Genomic DNA, 8,574 nt, shown 5'->3' on the forward strand with positions numbered 1-8,574 from the left:
AGCTTCGGCGGCAGGAACCAGAGGTCCGCGAGCAGGCGGCGGCCGCCGGTTTCGTAGCGCGGGGGGTGCTCGGGAGCGCGGGTCGCAGGCGAGGGCCTGGCAGAGCGCTTCGCCCTCCCAGGCTGCTCCCGTCCCGCCGCGTTTACTCTTCCCCGTCGTCTTCTGTCCCTGGCTGGCCTGATGGCATGGCCGCGTCTGGAGAGAGTCACCCGGCGTCCCGCCGCCCGTCTCCGGCGGCCGGAGATGCGCGCGCACGGCCGCCTGCGAGCCCGGCCCGGCCGCCTGCCGCCTTTATCCCGTGGGGAGCCTCCGGCTCGGCTAGCCGCCCTGCGTAGCCCTCAGCAGGGCCAGGCGGTCCCGCTTCGGCCAGCCAAGGTGGCTCGTCCCTTCCTTGCGGTGGCACGTTCACGCTGGGAGGGGAGAAGGGGACGTTAAATGAGGTGGAGAAGTTGCCGGCGGCGCGAAAACAAGTGCCCGGGCGAAGCACGGCAGAAGGACCTTGTGAACAACCCAGCGGTAAAATGGCACGTGAAATTCAGAGAACCGCTGGTAAGACCGTCCTTCCATGGACACACAGGTGGCTACTCTTAGCCCCGTCTTACCTTCGCGGTCAGACCTGCTGGTGGTCTCCAGGCCACCCTGTAAGACCCACGCAGGACCCAGGCTGGGAGGCCCTCGTGTACCTACCGCTAAACCCTCCGTGCCTTCGCAAGCCCTCGCAGCCACGGGACTCTTTGCTGAAGACTCCGGGTGTAGAGCTTGGCTCTGAGAGACGTGGCTTGTGCTCTGGGGCTTTGGAGGTCACCGGTTGACCCCGCCGGTGACTACGGAAAACGACGGGCGTGCGTGAGGACGCTGCTCTCCTGCCAAAAGCAGGCAGAAGATCGAGCTCCTGACAGAGGGCATTTTATTCTCGCTTTCGAGCAGGTTATGAAGCAGTTTGATGGTTTGGGGGTTTTTTGTTTTGTTTTTGGTTTTTTCCTCAGCACATTTCATCTCTTTCTTCAGACCTCCGGTTCTCCGGGAGAGGTTTTGAAGTGGCCTCATTTGTAATCTGACCTCGCTTCTTGTCATATTTGCGTCATCGGCTCTGGGGGCCGTGCTAGGATGCTGACAAGTATTTCTAGCTTTAAAATATGACTCTTTGGCAACCCAAGGAAGAAAAAAGAAAAATACCCCGCTGTCTTCGGAGTGTTTCTGCAGAAAAGGGATGAGGGTTCATGGCACAACACAACCGTGACCAAAACTGTCCAAAGTGGCCTGGACCCCGCCCGGGTTTGCTCTTGCTGGTTATTGTGAGCCCGGCTGTTTCCTCCCTCGGGCTGCGCTGGGTTAGAGTGGAGGCCATCACGGTGCTAAGGCATAGGCAGGGACTATTTTAAGGACGCCTCCCAAGGCTTACAAAACCAGCCCTGCCCACCAATCCCTCCCGCACCCCCTTCCCCGCCCAAACACCCTCCGGCCGCCGCAGCGAGCCGTCTCGGAGAGGCCTCCTTTCTCCCACCTCTCTCGCCAAAACCGGCTGCCCGACGGCGGAGACCCACGAATGAGCGGCGCCGAGGACCGAGGCAGGCTCGGCAGCCGCGCTTGGCCGGAGGACACGGCACAAAGCCTCGGCTCCGCGGGGGGAGAGCAGGCGGGGAAGAGCAGAGCTCTTAAGGGCATTTAGTAGCCGTCGGGGTGGTCCCTCAACCCTCTCACACACTCACCTGTGAGGGCCGCCCAGGTGGAGCTGCTTTCCCACCCGCCAAAGCCGTCCTCGTGCTCACCGCAGACCTGCCTCGTGGCAACCATGCGGCCTTGTGCTTATCTTCCCCTCGAGGTTATGTGAAATTTTACGTCACTAACGCTTTCTCGCCGTTTTCCCAAGACCGGCTTTTCCCAACCACGAAGGGAAATCTGTTAGGCCTTTGTCAGAAACACTCTTTATAATAAAATTAAAATAGCTGACATTAGATCTCGTGCTCGTGAGAAGGGGTGCCTCCTCGCCGACCCAGTGGAGCTACACGGATCTCTGCAATCTCGATGTTCAAAAAAAAAAAAAAAATTTAGGCCTAGGTAGAATGAGAATTAATCTCTATTAATCCCTCAGTTCTTCAAGAGACTCTTCAAGAGTTTAGGGCTTTACGCGTGTGTGAGCGTTTGCAAGGTTGAAACCAAAAGTTGTTTCGGCCAGCCCCAAAATGAAAAACGTAAATATGAAATATTAAAACCAGATCTGCTCTAGAGAAGAACTTTGACATTGCCACAAATCTGAAGAAGAAAGGGAAAACTCTGGCATATAAATTCAGGATGACATCACTTTCTGAGAACCCGATGCCAAAACAGTGCTATCTCTGGGAGGGCTTCAGTGAAAGCTTTTGTCATCTTTGCCAGGTTAATATAACTGTGAGAGAAAAAGTACTTTCATATTTATACTGCAGGATGGGGGCGAGGGGGAGGGAGTGTTGCGGTCGCCTCTCTGGTATCAAGTCAAGAAACAGAAGACGACTTGCCCCCTTCGTGCGAGTCATCCATCTTCCACCCATCAAGCGCCCAGCTTGCTCCAAACCCCATCGACACACCATGCTTCTGAGAGCAGAAGCTCTTCCGAGAGCGGATCCGCGGCCACGCTCGGCTCAAGCCCAGGTGCTTGCTGACCTCCGCAGACCGACCCTCGACGCTGGTAGACGCTTTCCCTCTAAAGCTTCGGATTATAAACGTCTCTCAGCGCCTCCAGGAAAGACAAGCCTGTTCTCCAGCCGCTCGCTGTCGGAGCGGCCGTCTTGGACACCAAGCAAGGGACATAAATATTGCAGCTGCGCTAGGTGCCGATGTCAGCGGGGGCTTACACGAGCAGAATTACAACCGTGGAGATTATCGCGGGTCACCTTTGGGAGTCCCGGGGTAACACAGCTGGCCCGGCGATACACCGCGTCTCTCCGTATAGGGGCTATACCGGCAGGGCTGCTGGCTCTGGGAATTCCTGCCCTGGGAGTTTCTGCCCTAGAGCTGTCCCACAGGGAAGGGCAGAGCTCAGCGAGCAGGCACCAGGCGAGGCAGTAGTGCCGTGGTCATCTGTTTCTTGGGAAAACTCCGGTTTTGCTCAAGCTAACGCCAATATTCCCGTGGGCATCCAAAGGGGTTGGGTTTTCACCCGGGGCTCTCTTCCCCTCTCTTCCCAGACCTTGCTCGGCAGCGGCCAGGAGGCTGGATTTTGGCCGCCACGAGGAGGTGAGGTGGTAAGGTTTTGGCCAACGTATTGCTGCCCTGAAATGTCCGAAGAGGAGCCCGGTCCCGCCGCCGCGGCCGGGGGCGGCAGCAGCGATGGTGGTAGCAGGGGACAGACTGCCCGAAGCGGGGCAGAGCTCCGGCTCGCCACGCGGACGCGTTCGTTAGCTTCCTGGCGGAGAGCCGGCGGCGCGGGCAGGCGGGAGGCGGCTCCGTAACCAGAGCTGCCGGGGCGACGCGCGGCCGAAGGAAGAGGGACCCGGGTTTCAGGGGCGTGAGCTTCCACGGGCCGTAACCCAGCCTGGGGTGCGTACGGCTCGCCCCTGACTTACCAGCGTTTTTAGCGACGCTTGTCTGAGGCACGTTTAGGTGTCTCCACCTCACGTGTCCGGGTTCTCCCCCCCTGACAAATATATTTGCTGTTAATTAAGGCAATTTGGGTGAGGCCGGGTGGCTGCCGGGGCAGGGAGAGGTTGGGATAGCCCCTGGCGCGGGAGACACCTCTGCCGTGGCCCCGTCGCTGCGCGGGGAGAGGAAGAAGCGGAGAGCTGAGGGGCGGAAAGCTGCGGAGGCCGCGAGGCAGGGCTACACGCGCCAGCGGGGCTCTCCCTGTGGTCTGGCTGCAATCTAGCCGGGCTCGCAAATCCAAGGGGTGGCAGAGGGAACGGCCCGGGAGGAGGATGAAAATCGCAGGCACATGGGTTCCTCGGGGAGGAAAAACTGATTTATTCACTTGGCGCAGGTCTGGAGCGCCGGCTGCCCGTGATGCAACCATTTTTGTGTCCCTATTACTTTATTTACCCTGCCCAGCTCCCGCTCTGGAGCTCCTAGGCTCTGCCCAGAGACCTGCCAGATCTGGATGCTTCCCCAGAAAGTGTTGGCAATGTAAGAGTTAACCATTGGGCTGGTGGTCTGACCGTTGGACTCCTAACCTCAGCACCCTCCCAAGACAGATATCATCGGCTCTTCTGGAAGACTCATTTGGCTTTGGACAGTTATTGGGCATCTCAAACCGTGAAATGAGGCGCTGAGGCCAGGTCTTCTCCTTTGGCCGTGGGCTGTGAACGGCAAGGAAGGGCTATGGGGAAGGTCTCCATGGCAGTGGGCACCGGTGGAGACCTGCTGGCGGGCAAGGCTGGGTCCAGCCCGCTCCCCCACCTAAAGCACGCGAGCCGAGTGCCCAAAAGGGGAGATAATTCTACTTGTGAAGAGAAAATGTTACGAAGTGCCTGAGCGATTTGGGAATCCAAAGTCCCATTTTCAAAAACGAATTAAGCAATTGTGGGAAGGTTTACAAATTCTCAAACCATGGTTTGGTTTATAACATCTACTGAAAGCCAGTGAGAGCTGGGCACGTATTCTTGTGCGTCCGCCTGCAAACGCTCCTCTAGGAGGACGAGGACTTGGTTGCAAAGAGCACGAAATATTCGAACCAATCTGATTTCGAAAATTGTATGTAGGCTGCTTTCGAACGCAACTAGCATTTACTGAAAGCTGACCTCCGTCTGAGGGACACGTCTTTGGCCAGAGTCACCTCCAAGGACGCGGCTCAGCCAGGTGCCCATGGCCTTCCAGGGCGAGTTATTAACACAGCCATATGCACCCACCAAAAAATAAAGCTGCTGCAGGGAAGGTGCCTAACAAAACCTCTTATAAGGAGGAAAGGTTTCGGGCTAGAAAATAACCGTTCTAGCAAAGGGATGTCGTCGGCCTGAAGTTTCTCTTCTTTGGTGATTTTCCAAGGGCATCTGTATTTTCCCGGTGGTGCAATAGGAAGACCCGAAGTGCACGGAGTCAAGCACAGGGATTGCCACAAGCTGGCATAGGCAGGGACTGGCTCTGTGTGCATACGCGTAGATGTATGTGTGTATATCCACGCACATGTACGTATGGGGGTGGGTGTGGATACCGGTACGGATATGTGTATATATGTCTGTATGTGCGCGTGTATAAGTATTTGTAAATTTATACATAGATGTGCGGACAAGTATACGTGTGTACGTATCTATGTATGTAAATCAGTGTACCTATGTGTATATATGCGTGCATAAGTAGTCTTTACGCACTTCCCTAAGTACCCACCACTGCTGCGGTCGGAGCCAGAGCAGGGAGGCAGCCGGACCTCTGAGCACATCCATTCTTGGCTCTTAACAATGAGCAAAAGTCTGACCGCCGCCCGCTGCCGGTGACCTGGGCTCGCCAGCCCGGACGCGGCACAGCCGGGCTCACGTAGGACGAAGGGGGATCTCTTCTTTCCCGGGGTAACATCAGCGTGGCTTGACCCCCGAGGGCACCGCCTCGCCTCCAGCCGGCTCCCGTCGCGAGCCGCTCCAGGCGCTGACAAACAAACCGGAGCGAGGGGAGACGCGCGGGGACCTGGTCCGGAGCCGGGCGCGCTGGGCACGCCGCGCCGCCGCGGAGGCCAGCTCGAAGCACCGGGCGATGGGGAGGGAGACCTTGCGCGAGCCGCCGCAGTCTGCGCTTCTGCCAAACATCTGCAAGCCCCGCTTCCACGGCACGGCTTGTTTCTAACCAGAGCGATGTTTTTACATCTTTATGATTCCTAACATGCTAAAGAGAAAATAAATACGCGGTCCACCAGCGAGTCTCCAGTAACAAAGCGCAGGTCTTTGAACGAGGTCTGTAACATTCTCCATCCCGCTCCGTGCTCTCAAAAGAAACAGTGCTGAAGATATATGGGGCAGGTAGAGCTGATGGAAACAGTTTCAACCTCATTTTTTTCCGTCAGAAAATGCCATTTCATCGAGATTGACATGTTCCGAGGGATGGTATCGATTTTGACAAAACCGTCGCTGAAAAAGTGTCAGAGCGGATTGTTTCCACCCTCTCGCTTTGTTCCAATAAATTCACAAAGTTCCGCTCCGATCAAGTCCAATTTTCTCTGGATTATGTCAGTCTGCCCGCTGCAGAGAGGAATTTGCTGTGAGGCCGGACCGCGGAGAGGCAGGGCAGCACTTCGTGTCCCTCTGCTTCAGAGGCTGATCTTATTTCGGGGTTTGTTCGGGGTCTTTGCCCCCCAATTTTTTTTTGCGGTGGGGAATGGCCTTGCTGAGGTGTGTGGGGCAGACACCGAGCTCCCCCGGGGACTCTCCGCGTGGCCGCTGGCCTGGAGGCAGGACTCCCCCAAAAGGGCAGAACAACGTCTTGCTGTTGGCCGTCTTGCAGCCGAGCCCTGAGGATCCGCCGGCAGAGGAGTGACCCCCCTTCCCACGCTGGCTCGCGTTAGGCGCGTCGGCGGGCGCTCTCTCCCGGGAGAGCGGGCCCGCGCCTGCGCGGAGGCTGGCTTCCAGCCCAAAGGCGGCCAGAGCCGCTGCGGACGGGCGGCCGCGGCCCGCCTTCGCCCTCCGAAGGTGCCATCTTCTGCCTCTCTCTTCCGACGGAGCCAGCGAGGCAGCGAGCCCTCCTCTCCGCCCCGGTAGGTCTTAGTCCTCGCAGGAGGCGAGAAAAATTCTGTATCAGCTGTAGCCCTGGGGAGGTTTCAAGGTGTGCGTTACCCACCTCCCAGCACCTTCCAGTCCCTCCACCCCTCAGGTGCCCTGCGAGTCGCCCTCCAGCCCCTTTAAGGTCCCGTGCCCAGCTCCAAGGAATCTTCAGTGACAATAATGGTCATCATGACCACTATCAACGTGGGCAAAATAACGTATTTTTCCTCATTTTCTCAGAACTCTGTGACCTGCTGCAGCTGGAGCTCATTTTCCTTCCTCTTCACACCACGCTTTTCTCCGCTGCTAAAATGTCAGCCTTAGGAAAGCGCTTGTTGTGGCAAATTTCACCCCGAATAATGTATCGTCCGCTACCTTTCCAACTGGAAATGTCTGAATTTCTAACCTGGTAACCTCAATAGCACCTCTTGCTGCCCGGGCCGTCGGCACTCGTGTCCTGCTGCCAGCACCAGGACCCCCGTTTTGCTCTCGTAAATGTGCCGGTCGTCCAGAGACCCCTGCTCAGACCAAGTCCAGCCGGACGAGGTTTTGCTTTTCAGTGGCTCTGCCTGCACCGGAAATGCCGCGGGGCAGGGAAATGGGGGGGCTGGCTTCCAGGTGAGCGGCTGCGGGTCCGTGCACAGGTAGCCGGTCCCAAACGGAGCCCGTCGGGCAACAAGCTCCGCAATAGCGTCGGTCGGGAGGGGTAACTGACCCACGGCTTCCTTGTGAAAGCGCCTCTCTCACGGCCACGCACGGTGTGGGGAAGCTTTCAAAGAGCTGAGCTAAACCCAGTGGCTGAAACAATCCCCCCAAAAGTGTTTGTTTGGGGTTTTTTAATGAGAAAGTCCCTTCCCTAATCATAATTGTTAAAACTGCACTTTTGATAAAGGCTACCGACAGTCAAACAGTCAAGAGAAGAGCAGAAACCAGAAGCTTGCCCGCCCGAAAGCCGCCCCGCTGGCGGCCGGCGTGCTTCGCTCTGCTCCCCGCGCCGGCCCGCCTCTGCGTGGTGGCCCACGGGCCGGCTCGGCACCTCTTGGTGGCACCTCAGCCCTGAAGACCTGCGGAAGAGCAGGCTTCTGCGCTGGCTGCGAACACGCTCGGCGCGCCCGGCCGGGGAAGGGGCGGCCGCCTCGCCGGCTGCAGCGGGCTGCTCTTAGGTGTTCGTGGAACAATAGGGTCTCCCTCTGGTGGCAAATTCCACCCGAGGTGTGCTGACATCGCAGGCGGGGACGGGGCCACAGGACAGCGGAGCTGGCTTCCAACCGGCGCAGCCCCGGCTGCGGGGATGAGGGGGCCCGTGGCCCCACCGACACTGGCCTCAGCCTTGCGGGGGGGGTCCCCAGGACGTCTCGGGCACCAGCTTCCCGCAGAAGCCTCTGGAGGACCGAGCACACGATGCGTCCCATCACGCGATGCGTCCCGTCATCGCGTGGACGGAGCCCAAACCGTCTCAGCCCCGAGGCCGGGTCCCCGGGATGCTCGGGATGCGGCGCCCGGCCCGCATGCAGCGCTCCTCCGGCTGCCCGCACCCGGCAAGCGCTTGCGAAGGGATGCCTTTGCCTTGGGGCTGTGGCGGATGCTAAGCATCAAGTTGTTGTTCGGGGTTTTGGCAGGTTCGTGACAGTCTTGGAAGGCAACAACTCAGGCACTCGCACACCATCCCAGCAGGACACTAATTAGAAGGATCGGACTCTGCGCTACGTCTCTGTCCGACTCCAGCACTCGTGTCTCGCTCATCCCGGACGTCCGTCAGGGCCCCCGGTCCCGTCCCCACGGGGTGCAAGGAGCGCTGCCCCATTCCGCAGGGGATGGGGGAGATGAGGGCTCACAGCTGGGTCCCCACACAGCAGGGTGCTGCCAACACCAGCGTGAGCACGGGGCGCTGGAGGGGGGGGCTTTAGGGGGCATCCAGCAC

Source organism: Phaethon aethereus (genome assembly GCF_964289735.1).
Source record: "Phaethon aethereus genome assembly, chromosome: 3".
Taxonomy (NCBI): Eukaryota; Metazoa; Chordata; class Aves; order Phaethontiformes; family Phaethontidae; genus Phaethon; species Phaethon aethereus.